We start from the raw sequence: 14,771 nt of genomic DNA, 5'->3' as shown, positions 1-14,771 counted from the left end.
CATGGAAGGGTAATGTCGTGTATAGGTAGGTATGGTGGACACTCATGGAAGAAACTTGGCTTAAGGATTTTGGATGCACAAGCAGTATTCCCTCTTAGTAGGAAATTTTTGGCTAGCAAAGATTATAAACAAGCACCACATGTTGGAGGATCCATGACAATATAACTTCTATGCAAATATACCCTAATATAACTCATTACGTTGTCTTCCTTGTCCAACTTTAACTTATTTGATCAAGTTTGAAAATAATTAATGGGTATTCACAATCATAAAATATGTCCGAGATAATATATTTGTCTGTGAAATTTCTCTTCCTTTAATATTCTTTCATGAATTGTTCAAGTGACCAATGTTATGTTTGTTAAATTCAGTTAGATTTTATTTCCTATATCTTCATGTGAAATCACTACTTCCCATGAGACAAGCATATGAAGCATATATAATCTTAGGTTTATGATATTCAATTCATTCGACTATTTACTCTTAGGATATAAGTGAAGCATAAGAGTGAATGATAAACTACTCCAAAAGATATAGGTAAAGAACAAAGAGTGGTTAAGTAAATAGGTAGTTATGCAAAGACTCTCTCCCAATAAAGATTTTCAGATCTAAATATTTTATCAAACAACAAACAAAAATAAAAGGGCACTCTAAGAATATCACATATCATGTGAACAAATAAAAACTTAGGCTCAACCAAGACTAACTGATAGTTGTTGATGAAGAGAAGTGGGATGCATGTTGGGGCATCCCCAAGCTTAGATGGTTGATACTTCTTGGAATATTAACTGGGGAGCCTTGGCATCTCCAAGTTTGAGCTCTTGTGTCTCCTTAATTTCTCTCATATCACGGTTTCCCCTATGTCTTAAAAACTTCACCTACACAAAACTTAACAAGAACTTGTGAGATAAGTCAGTATAAATCAATTCAAAACCTTAACATTCTCTACTGTAAAAATTACTAAAATGATAATTAAACATTGCATACTAAATGCCTCTACATATTTAATACTCCTATTCACTAATAGAAACATTAAACAAGCAAACATATGCAAACAATGCAAATATAACATCAATCTGTCTAAACAGAATAGTCTATAAAGGATGAAAGAAAATTCATACTTATTTAACTCAAAAAATTCTGAAAATTACCGCACTATAGAAAAATTATCATATACTATGTAAAAATTTCACTATTTTATTCTGACTATTAGGAATATTCAAATAACAACGGAAAACTTTATGTTTTGAAACAGCAACTCATGAACGTGCAAACTAAGCATGATGAAGGCTATACTTAACACTTTTATTGAAATAAAAATAAATACAAAACATTATTTTAAATAACAACAAGCAAATATAAATAAAATAAAATGACACTCCAAGGAAAACACATATCATGTGATGATTAAAAATATAGTTCCGAGGGAGGTATACCGATAATGTTGAATATGAAAGAGGGGATGCCTTCTGGGGCATCCCCAAGCTTAGACGCTTGAGTATTCCTTGAATATTACCTTGGGGTGTCTTGGGCATTCCCAAGCTTAGGGTCTTTCCACTCCTTATTCTCCTCATATCGATATCTTACCCAAAACTTGAAAACTTCAATCACACAAAACTTAATGGAACTTTGTGAGATAGGTTAGTATGATAAATAGCAAATCATTCACTTTGGCACTATCAACACAGGATTCATAATTGTTACCACATAATGCCTACCATATTCTGTCATTTCCATAATTTATGTCACTAATATGAAAACAGTAAAACAAGAAAACTATGCAAACAAAGTAGAATCTGTCAAAAGAACAGAACAGTCTGTAATGATCTGAACTAAAACCATACTTATGTAACTCCAACAATTCTGAAAATTTAGGACAATGTAGGCAATCTATGTGGAAATACTGTACAAATTTCAGAAGATTTTGATGCTCTAGTAAAATCTGAAAATTCAGACACTAGACGCAAAAGTTTCTATATTTGCACAAAATCAAATCAACAAGTATCCACACTAACGCAAAGGCTTTACTTGGCACATTATTGAAAGAAAAGATATAAAAAATGATTAATACAATAACTTAATCATGTTGACAAACGAAAAGAGTAGGTATAAATATTGGGTTGTCTCCCAACAAGTGCTTTTCTTTAATGCCTTTTTAGCTAGGCACGATGATTTTAATGAAGCTCACACAAAGGTAAATAATTGAAACATAAAGGGAGTATCATGAATCATATGGAAATCACACTTCCTATGCATAGGGATTTTGTAAGCAAACAATTTATTGGAGCAAGAATTAACTAGCATAGGAAGGCAAAAGAAGTATAAGTTTCAAAATTTTCAACAAATTGAGAGGGAACTTGATATTATTGAGATATCTATAAGCATAAGTTCCTCTCTCATAATAATATTCAGTAACATCATGAATAAATTCAACAATATATCCATCACATAAAGCATTCTTTTCATGATCCATAAGCATAGAATTTTTATTACTCTTCTCATAAGCAATTTTCTTCTCATTCATAATAGTTGGAGTATCATATAAAACTTGAATACTATAAATTGATTCCGCATTAAAAGAGTAATGTTCATTAAAAGGTGAAAGGACATGTGGTGCCACCATGTTTGGTTTTGGTAATTGATGACATTCTCTATAGACTAGTGGTTGCATTGAGTTATATTTGAAGGATTTGTCCATAGGCATTTCTTGAAGTCCATGTGTTGGTTTCAAGGAGTTTATGAGTTGACCAATGTGCTATGAAGGAATTATCCAAAGATTGGTCATGTGAGTGTTGAGCTTATTACAAGCATGTCTTGAAGAAGAAGAAGATTGTGTGATCATTCATGTTTACCTTTGAGACATTATCCAAATGAAGAGAGTTGGAAAGATTCAAAGTTGATCAAGACTAACTACAGAGAGTGATTCAAGTTGATCAATACCTAAAGTGTAGAAGATGTCCGAGAGGGATCAAGTGATCCCATGGTATGGTAAGTATTGTCCATTACACTTTGTGTACTAACCCATGGTCTACGTGAGAGTTCTTTATGGGGTTAGGTATGTTTCCATGGGCTTGCGTCAATAGGAAGATATCAGACAACCCATGGAGAGGATGACATCAAGTGGTGATCGTCATCAAGCTTGCGGTGCGCAAGTTCAAGTGGAGCACCACGAAGAGATCAAGTGCTTGAAGCTTGCCATCCATTGTGGTGGCAATGGACTTGTGAATATGTGCCGAAGGGTGGCGCACCCATAGTGGAGTATGGGGAAGCAATAACCTAGTCTTCATTGAGCCAATGCAATCAAGAAAGGTGGTCCAACTTGAAGGAGTCAAGATCATCATCATCTAGCTCAAGTGGATTATGCGCAAGGCAAAGTTTTGCCCTTGATAGGTTTCCTATTTTACCAGTCTCATGGTGGTAGTTGGGAGAATGGGTTATAGGATCGATTGCCGTAATATCAAGGGGGCTCCCAAGTTGGTAGTTTGATCGTATCATTCGTAGAGAGCTCAAACCATTGCATCCTTGCATCATCTTTATTGGTTCTTATTTGGTTCTTCTCTTTGTGAGATTTGGAGCTTTTTGTCATCTTCATGAAAAGCTCGAGTTCATCGAAAACGAAGTACACATGCATCTTCTATGATGTTTTCAATGTTGGAGGTTATGCCGGTTCTTCTATATTGGAGGTTTCACTCATCTTTTTCTTGGGAATATCTCCGCTGTTGGATAGTATTTGTCGTCCTCTATCCAACAAGCTTGAGTTTGCTCAATTCGAAGCTCATATGCAGAAGTTGTGGCAGTTTTGGTTTTCCTTGTTTCCAGCTGTTTGCTTGGGCTTGTTTGTAGCACCCCAAGCGGTACTATCGGTAGTACCACTTACCTTAGCTAAGCAGCAGTGCTGCATGTATTATCGCTGCTTTCGGGGTTGTGTTTTTTCATGTCGGCTTGCGGGGCAGTGGGACCTGCACTACCGCTCCACTTCCGCTCCCCTTTCTATTGTACGTGCTCTCAGCGGTTGTAGCATGGTTGTGGGGCGGTAGTTAGGCCCATGCATTACAAGCGGTAGAACCGCTCCTTCGAACGATAGTACCGTTGGTGCGGCTCTACTTCACCCCATCTGTCCTGCTCTGCTTCCTTAGTGCCCTAAGCTGCAACCCCAACGGTAGTACTGCTGGGGCGGGCAGTAGTACCGCTCCGGCGGCACTAACGGCTTGTGATCTCGCACCATTGCACTGCTCTATGTGCACTACCGCTCGGGGGGTAGTACCGCTCACCTGAGCAGTAGTACTGCTCGTGTGCGGGCTGAGCACATTACGGTTGGATTCGGGAGGACCTATAAAAGGGGGTCTTCTTCCCCATTGAACCTTATCCCTTTAGCTCGAGTTCTTCCCCCATTGTTGACCTTCTTCGAGCTTGCTATCTCTCAATCCCTCCATGGATTCTTGCTAGTTTTGGGGGGAAAAGAGAGAGGAGATCTAGATCCACATTTCAACCAATCATTGTGGTGTAAAGCTTTGGGCAAGCGTCGGGGTCTCCAATTAGGTTGTGGATATCGCCCCGAGCAATTTGACGAGTTCCGGTGACCGCCCCCAAGGGTTGCCAAAGTGTACGGGTTCGGTGACCGCCACCAAGGGTTGCCAAAGTGTACGGGTTCGGTGACCGCCCTCAAGGGCCCCTTAGTGGAATCACGGCATCTTGCATTATGCGAGGGCGTGAGGAGATTACGGTTGCCCTAGTAGCTTCTTCGGGAGCATTGTTGAAGGAAATATGCCCTAGAGGCAATAATAAAGTTGTTATTTATATTTCCTTATATCATGATAAATGTTTATTATTCATGCTAGAATTGTATTAACCGGAAACTTAGTACATGCACTACAAAAAAAAGACACATCCATGACATTTTGGGCCGAACGATTTTTTTTGTCATACTTATGACACTTCTATGACGATAATTGTGACAAAACCGGGTATCATCATAGATGTGGTGGGCTCCTACTTCTATGACAAAAAATCATGACAGAAAATGGGCTTTTCATCCTGGGCGGGCCGGAGACGGAGCTGCATGACATTCTTTGGGCCATCCATGACGGAGAAAATCATGGTAGAAGCGAGGGCGAGGAAAATATCGGGGGAGTTCCCGGTTACGGTGGGTGGTCGGGGGCCGAGCGATGCGCGTTTCTCTCGTACATACGCGTGTGTGTGCGAGGCATTGCACTCTAACTGAACTCGAGCAAGGCATTGGGCTCTAACTGAACCCGAGCAATTGCACTGCAGGCTACACGTTATTGAACCTGAGCGATCAATCGATCCCTTGCTGTTAACTGAACCCGAGTGATTCCTTCGCTAATGCTACTAACTGAAACCGATCGAACACTGCTGCCTCCTTCCCTTGATGAACAGTGAGTGTTGTTGGGGGGTTTTGATGAATAGTTCCCGGTGGGGGTTGGAGGAATAGGACCCCATGGTAGTAGAGGCCGTTGCCGCTGGATGAACAGGACCCTGGTCGATCGAGCCGGTGGATGAACAGGACCTCGTGGAGGGCTGGATGAACAGGACCCCATGGAGGGCTGGTTGAATAGTAGCCGGTGGAGGGCTGGTTGAACAGTAGTCGGTGGAGGGCTGGATGAACAGTAGCCCGTGGAGGGTGGTTGAACAGGACCCCCATGGAGAGGGCTGGTTAAACAGTAGCCGGGGGAGGAGCGCGCGGTGGAGGTTGGATGAACAAGAGCCCGTGGATGAACAATCGCAGGTGGAGGCTGGAGGAGGTCGATGGTGGATGAACAGGAGCCCGAGGAGGGTGGAGGAGGTCGACGGTGGAGATGAACAGTATCCCGTGGAGTCCCGTTTTGCGCTACGCCACACCCCTCCCGATGAACAGGACCCCCGTTTCGACCGTAGCGCTCCAACACAAGTCTGTTTCCTCCGTTTTGTGGTACGCCACACCCCTCCCGATCAACAGGACCCCGTTTCGACCATAAGAGGTCCATTTCCTCCGTTTTGTGGTACACCAAACCCCTCTCGATGAACAGGATCTCGTTTCCACCATGGCAGGTCGAACACAAGGCCGTTTCCTCCATTTTGCGATACGCCGGGCCTCGTTTCCATTGCCTGTTCCGTCCAAATCGGTTGGCTCCCGATGAACAGCACGTGTTCCGTTGCCTCCCGATGAACAGGACGCATTCCGTTTGTTGGGTTTCGTAGTAATTTCAAAAAATTTCCTACGCACACGCAAGATCATGTGATGCATAGCAACGAGAGGAGAGTATTGTCTACGTACCCAACGCAGACCGACTGCGGAAGCGATGACACGACGTAGAGGAAGTAGTCGTACGTCTTCTCGATCCAACCGATCAAGCACCGAAACTACGGCACCTCCGAGTTCGAGCACACGTTCAGCTCGATGACGATCCCCGGACTCCGATCCAGCAAAGTGTTGGGGAAGAGTTTCGTCAGCACGACGGCGTGGTGACGATCTTGATAAACTACAGCAGCAGGGCTTCGCCTAAACTCCGCTACAGTATTATCGAGGAATATGGTGGCAGGGGGCACCGCACACGGCTAAGGAATAGATCACGTGGATCAACTTGTGTCAACTTGTGTGTTTAGAGGTGCCCCTGCCTCCGTATATAAAGGAGGAGAGAAGGGGAGGCTGGCCGGCCAAGGGGGGGAGGCGCAGGAGAGTCCTACTCCCTCTGGGAGTAGGATTCCCCCTCCAATCCTAGTCCAACTAGGATTCCTCGGAGGGGAAAAGAGGAGGAGGGGCCGGCCACCTCTCCTAGTCCTAATAGGACTAGGGGAAGGGGGGGCGCGCAGCCCATCTAGGGCAGCCCCTTCTCTTTTCCACTAAGGCCCACTATGGCCCAAATAGCTCCCGGGGGGTTCCGGTAACCCTCCCGGTATTCCGGTAAAATCCCGATTTCACCCGGAACACTTCCGATATCCAAATATAGGCTTCCAATATATCAATCTTTACGTCTCGACCATTTCGAGACTCCTCGTCATGTCCGTGATCACATCCGGGACTCCGAACAACCTTCGGTACATCAAAATGCATAAACTCATAATATAACTGTCATCGTAACCTTAAGCGTGCGGACCCTACGGGTTCGAGAACAATGTAGACATGACCGAGACACATCTCCGGTCAATAACCAATAGCGGGACCTGGATGCCCATATTGGCTCCTACATATTCTACGAAGATCTTTATCGGTCAGACCGCATAACAATATACGTTGTTCCCTTTGTCATCGGTATGTTACTTGCCCGAGATTCGATCGTCGGTATCCAATACCTAGTTCAATCTCGTTACTGGCAAGTCTCTTTACTCGTTCCGTAATACATCATCTCACAACTAACATATTAGTTGTAATGCTTGCAAGGCTTATGTGATGTGTATTACCGAGAGGGCCCAGAGATACCTCTCCGACAATCGGAGTGACAAATCCTAATCTCGAAATACGCCAACCCAACATCAACCATTGGAGACACCTGTAGTACTCCTTTATAATCACCCAGTTACGTTGTGACGTTTGGTAGTACCCAAAGTGTTCCTCCGGCAAACGGGAGTTGCATAATCTCATAGTCATAGGAACATGTATAAGTTATGAAGAAAGCAATAGCAACATAATAAACGATCGGGTGCTAAGCTAATGGAATGGGTCATGTCAATCAGATCATTCAACTAATGATGTGACCTCGTTAATCAAATAACAACTCATTGTTCATGGTCAGGAAACATAACCATCTTTGATTAACGAGCTAGTCAAGTAGAGGCATACTAGTGACACTTTGTTTGTCTATGTATTCACACATGTATTATGTTTCCGGTTAATACAATTCTAGCATGAATAATAAACATTTATCATGATTATAAGGAAATAAATAATAACTTTATTATTGCCTCTAGGGCATATTTCCTTCAGTCTCCCACTTGCACTAGAGTCAATAATCTAGTTCACATCGCCATGTGATTTAACAGCAATAGTTCACATCACCATGTGATTAACACCCATAGTTCACATCGATATGTGATCAACACCCAAAGGGTTTTACTAGATTCAGTCATCTAGTTCACATCGCTATGTGATTAACACCCAAGGAGTACTAAGGTGCGATCATGTTTTGCTTGTGAGAGAATCTTAGTCAACGGGTCTGTCACATTCAGATCCGTAAGTATTCTGCAAATATTTATGTCAACAATGCTCTGCACGAAGCTACTCTAGCTAATTGCTCCCACTTTCAATATGTATCCAGGTTGAGACTTAGTGTCATCTGGATTAGTGTAAAAGTTTGCACCGATGTAACTTTTACAACAAACTCTTTTATCACCTCCATAATCGAGAAACATCTCCTTAGTCCTTACTAAGGATATTCTTGACCAATGTCCAGTGATCTACTCCTAGATCACTATTGTACTCTCTTGCCAAATTCAGAGCAAGGTATACAATAGGTCTCGTACATAGCATAGCATACTTTATAGAACCTATGACTGAGGCACAGGGAATGACTTTTCATTCTCTTTCTATTTTCTGCTGTGGTCGGGATTTGAGTCTTACTCAATTTCATACCTTTGCAACACAGGCAAGAACTCTTTCTTTGACTGTTCCATTTTGAACTATTTCAAAATCTTGCCAAGGTATGTACTCATTGAAAATCTTATCAAGCGTCTTGATCTATCTCAATAGATCTTGATGCTCAATATGTAAGTAGCTTTTACTGAGGTCTTTTCCTTTTAAAGAACTCCTTTAAAACACTCCTTTATGCTTTGCAGAAAAAATTCTACATCATTTCTGATCAACAATATGTCACTCACATATACTAATCAGAAAGGCTGTAGTGCTCCCACTCACTTTATTGTAAATACAGGCTTCATCGTAAGTCCATATAAAACTATATGCTTTGATCAACTTATCAAAGCGTATATTCCAACTCCGAGATGCTTGTACCAGTCCATAGATGGATCACTGGAACTTGCACATTTTGTTAGCACCTTTAGGATTGACAAAACCTTCCGGTTGCATCATATACAACTCTTCTTCCAGAAATCCATTCAGGAATGCAGTTTTGACATCCATCTGCCAAATTTCATAATCATAAAATGCGGCAATTGCTAACATGATTTGGACGGACTTAAGCATCAATACGAGTGAGAAAATCTCATTGTATTCAACATCTTGAACTTTGTCAAAAACCTTTTTCGACAAGTCTAGCTTTGTAGATAGTAACACTACTATCAGTGTCCGTCTTCCTCTTGAAGATCCATTCATTTAAGATAGCTTGTTGATCATCGAGCAAGTCAATCAAAGTCCATACTTTGTTCTCATACATGGATCATATCTCAGATTTTATGGCCTCGAGCCATTTCGCGGAATCTGGGCTCATCATCGCTTCCTCATAGTTCGTAGGTTCATCATGGTCTAGTAACATGACTTCCAGAACATGATTACTACACCACTTTGGTGCGGATCTTACTCTGGAAGACCTACGAGGTTCTGTAGTAACTTGATCTGAAGTTTCATGATCAATATCATTAGCTTCCTCACTAATTGGTGTATTTGTCACAGGAACTGATTTCTGTGATGAACTACTTTCCAATAAGGGAGTAGGTACAGTTACCTTATCAAGTTCTACTTTCCACTCACTTCTTTCGAGAGAAACTCCTTCTCTAGAAAGGATCTATTATCAGCAACAAATTTGCCTTCGGATCTGTGATAGAAGGTGTACCCAACAATTTCCTTTGGGTATTCTATGAAGACGCACTTCTCTGATTTGGGTTCGAGCTTATCAAGTTGAAAAACCTTTTTTTTCTTATAAGCATCACAACTCCAAACTTTAAGAAATGACAGCTTAGGTTTACTGCTAAACCATAGTTCATACGGTGTCATCTCAACGGATTTAGATGGTGCCCTTTTAATGTGAATGCAGCTGTCTCTAATGCATAACCCCAAAACAATATTGGTAAATCAGTAAGAGACATCATAGATTGCACCATATCCAATAAAGTGCGGTTATGACGTTCGGACACACCATAGCGTTGTGGTGTTCCAGGTGGCGTGAGCTGTGAAACTATTCCACATTGTTTTAATTGAAGACCAAACTCGTAACTCAAATATTCATCTCTACGATCAGATCGCAGAAACTTTATTTTCTTGTTACGATGATTTTCAACTTCACTCTGAAATTCTTTGAACCTTTCAACTATTTCAGACTTATATTTCATCAACTAGATATACCCATATCTGCTCAAATCATCTTGTGAAGGTCAGAAAATAATGATACTTGCCACGAGCCTTCATACTCATTGGTCTGCATACATCAGTATGTATTATTTCCAACAAGTCAGTAACTCGTTCCATTGTTCCGAAGAACGGAGTTTTAGTCATCTTGCCCAAAAGGCACGGTTCGCAAGCATCAAATGATTCATAACCAAGTGATTCCGAAAATCCATCTTTATGGAGTTTCTTCATGCGCTTTACACCGATATGACCCAAACGGCAGTGCCACAAATAAGTTGCACAATCATTATTAACTTTGCATCTTTTGGCATCAATATTATGAATATGTGTATCACTACGATCGAGATCCAATGAACCATTTTCATTGGGTGTGTAACCATATAAGGTTTTATTCATGTAAACAGAACAACAGTTTATTCTCTTACTTAAATGAATAACCGTATTGCAATAAACACGATCAAATCATATTCATGCTCAACGCAAACACCAAATAACATTTATTTAGGTTCAACACTAATCCCGAAAGAATAGGGAGTGTGCGATGATGATCATTTCAATCTTGAAACTACTTTCAACACACATCATCACTTCACCCTTAACTAGTTTCTGTTTATTCTGCAACTCCCGTTTCGAGTTACTACTCTTAGCAACTGAACCAGTACCAAATACCGAGGGGTTGCTATAAACACTAGTAAAGCACACATCAAACACCTGTATATCAAATATACCCTTTTTCATTTTGCCATCCTTCTTATCCACCAAATATTTAGGGTAGTTCCGCTTCCAGTGACCATTTCCTTTGCAGTGTAAGCACTCAGTTTCAGGCTTTGGTTCAGCTTTGGGCTTCTTCGTGGGAGTGACAACTTGCTTGTCAATCTACTTGAAGTTCCCCTTTCTTTCCCTTTGCCCTTTTCTTGAAACTAGTGATCTTGTCAACCATCAACACTTGATGCTCTTTCTTGATTTCTACCTTCGTTGATTTCAACATCACGAAGAGCTCGGGAATCATTTTCATCATCCCTTGCATACTATAGTTCATCACGAAGTTCTACTAACTTGGTGATGGTGACTAGAGAATTCTGTCAATCACTATCTTATCTGGAAGATTAACTCCCACTTGATTCAAGCGATTGAAGTACCCAGACAATCTGAGCACATGCTCACTAGTTGAGCGATTCTCCTCCATCTTTTAGCTATAGAACTTGTTGGAGACTTCATGTCTCTCAACTCGGGTATTTGCTTGAAATATTAACTTCAATTCCTGGAACATCTCATATGGTCCATGACGTTCAAAACGTCTTTGAAGTCCCGATTCTAAGCCGTTAAGCATGGTGCACTAAACTATCAAGTAGTCATCATATTGAGCTAGCCAGACGTTCATAACTTCTGCATCTGCTCCTGCAATAGGTCTGTCACCTAGCGGTGCATTAAGGACATAATTCTTCTGTGCAGCAATGAGGATAAACCTCAGATCACGGATCGAATCCGCATCATTGCTACTAACATTTTTCAACACAATATTCTCTAGGAACATATCAAAATAAACATATGAAAGCAACAACGCAAGCTATTGATCTACAACATAATTTGCAAAATACTACCAGGACTAAGTTCATGATAAATTTAAGTTCAATTAATCATATTATTTAAGAACTCCCACTTAGATAGACATCCCTCTAATCCTCTAAGTGATTACGTGATCCAAATCAACTAAACCATGACCGATCATCACGTGAGATGGAGTAGTTTTCAATGGTGAACATCGTTATGTTGATCATATCTACTATATGATTCACGCTCGACCTTTCGGTCTCCGTGTTCCGAGGCCATATCTGCATATGCTAGGCTCGTCAAGTTTAACCTGAGTATTCTGCGTGTGCAAAACTGGCTTGCACCCGTTGTAGATGGACGTAGAGCTTATCACACCCGATCATCACGTGGTGTCTGGGCACGACGAACTTTGGCAACGGTGCATACTCAGGGAGAACACTTCTTGATAATTTAGTGAGAGATCATCTTATAATGCTACCGTCAATCAAAGCAAGATAAGATGCATAAAAACATAAACATCACATGCAATCAATATAAGTGATATGATATGGTCATCATCATCTTGTGCTTGTGATCTCCATCTCCGAAGCACCGTCATGATCACCATCGTCACCGGCGCGACACCTTGATCTCCATCGTAGCATCGTTGTCGTCTCGCCAATCTTATGCTTCCACGACTATCACTACCGTTTAGTAATAAAGTAAAGCATTACATCGCGATTGCATTGCATACAATAAAGCGACAACCATATGGCTCCTGCCAGTTGCCGATAACTCGGTTACAAAACATGATCATCTCATACAATAAAATTCAGCATCATGCCTTGACCATATCACATCACAACATGCCCTGCAAAAACAAGTTAGACGTCCTCTACTTTGTTGTTGCATGTTTTACGTGGCTGCTACGGGCTTAAGTAAGAACCAATCTCACCTACGCATCAAAACCACAATGATAGTTTGTCAAATAGACTCCGTTTTAACCTTCGCAAGGACCGGGCGTAGCCATACTTGGTTCAACTAAAGTTGGAGAGACAGTCGCCCGCAAGCCATCTCTGTGCAAAGCACGTCGAGGGAACCGGTCTCGCGTAAGCGTACGCGTAAGGTTGGTCCGGGTCATCTCGTCCAACAATACCGCCGAACCAAAGTATGACATGCTGGTAGGCAGTATGACTTGTATCGTCCACAACTCACTTGTGTTCTACTCGTGCATATAACATCAACATAAATAACCTAGGCTCGGATGCCACTGTTGGGTTTCGTAGTAATTTCAAAAAAAATTCCTACGCACACGCAAGATCATGTGATGCATAGCAACGAGAGGAGAGTATTGTCTACATACCCAACGCAGACCGACTGCGGAAGCGATGACACGACGTAGAGGAAGTAGTCGTACGTCTTCTCGATCCAACCGATCAAGCACCGAAACTACGGCACCTCCGAGTTCGAGCACACGTTCAGCTCGATGACGATCCCCGGACTCCGATCCAGCAAAGTGTTGGGGAAGAGTTTCGTCAGCACGACGGCGTGGTGACGATCTTGATGAACTACAGCAGCAGGGCTTCGCCTAAACTCCGCTACAGTATTATCGAGGAATATGGTGGCAGGGGGCACCGCACACGGCTAAGGAATAGATCACGTGGATCAACTTGTGTCAACTTGTGTGTTTAGAGGTGCCCTTGCCTCCGTATATAAAGGAGGAGAGGAGGGGAGGCTGGCCGGCCAAGGGGGGGAGGCGCAGGAGAGTCCTACTCCCTCTAGGAGTAGGATTCCCCCTCCAATCCTAGTCCAACTAGGATTCCTCGGAGGGGAAAAGAGGAGGAGGGGCCGGCCACCTCTCCTAGTCCTAATAGGACTAGGGGAAGGGGGGGCGCAGCCCATCTAGGGCAGCCCCTTCTCTTTTCCACTAAGGCCCACTATGGCCCAAATAGCTCCCGGGGGGTTCCGGTAACCCTCCCGGTATTCCGGTAAAATCCCGATTTCACCCGGAACACTTCCGATATCCAAATATAGGCTTCCAATATATCAATCTTTACGTCTCGACCATTTCGAGACTCCTCGTCATGTCCGTGATCACATCCGGGACTCCGAACAACCTTCGGTACATCAAAATGCATAAACTCATAATATAACTGTCATCGTAACCTTAAGCGTGCGGACCCTACGGGTTCGAGAACAATGTAGACATGACCGAGACACATCTCCGGTCAATAACCAATAGCGGGACCTGGATGCCCATATTGGCTCCTACATATTCTACGAAGATCTTTATCGGTCAGACCGCATAACAACATACGTTGTTCCCTTTGTCATCGGTATGTTACTTGCCCGAGATTCGATCGTCGGTATCCAATACCTAGTTCAATCTCGTTACTGGCAAGTCTCTTTACTCGTTCCGTAATACATCATCTCACAACTAACATATTAGTTGTAATGCTTGCAAGGCTTATGTGATGTGTATTACCGAGAGGGCCCAGAGATACCTCTCCGACAATCGGAGTGACAAATCCTAATCTCGAAATACGCCAACCCAACATCGACCATTGGGGACACCTGTAGTACTCCTTTATAATCACCCAGTTACGTTGTGACGTTTGGTAGTACCCAAAGTGTTCCTCCGGCAAACGGGAGTTGCATAATCTCATAGTCATAGGAACATGTATAAGTTATGAAGAAAGCAATAGCAACATACTAAACGATCGGGTGCTAAGCTAATGGAATGGGTCATGTCAATCAGATCATTCAACTAATGATGTGACCTCGTTAATCAAATAACAACTCATTATTCATGGTCAGGAAACATAACCATCTTTGATTAACGAGCTAGTCAAGTAGAGGCATACTAGTGACACTTTGTTTGTCTATGTATTCACACATGTATTATGTTTCCGGTTAATACAATTCTAGCATGAATAATAAACATTTATCATGATTATAAGGAAATAAATAATAACCATATTATTGCCTCTAGGGCATATTTCCTTCA

The sequence above is a fragment of the Triticum dicoccoides genome, chromosome 7B (assembly GCF_002162155.2).
Source record: "Triticum dicoccoides isolate Atlit2015 ecotype Zavitan chromosome 7B, WEW_v2.0, whole genome shotgun sequence".
Lineage (NCBI taxonomy): Eukaryota > Viridiplantae > Streptophyta > Magnoliopsida > Poales > Poaceae > Triticum > Triticum dicoccoides.
This window is presented reverse-complemented; position numbering follows the sequence as displayed.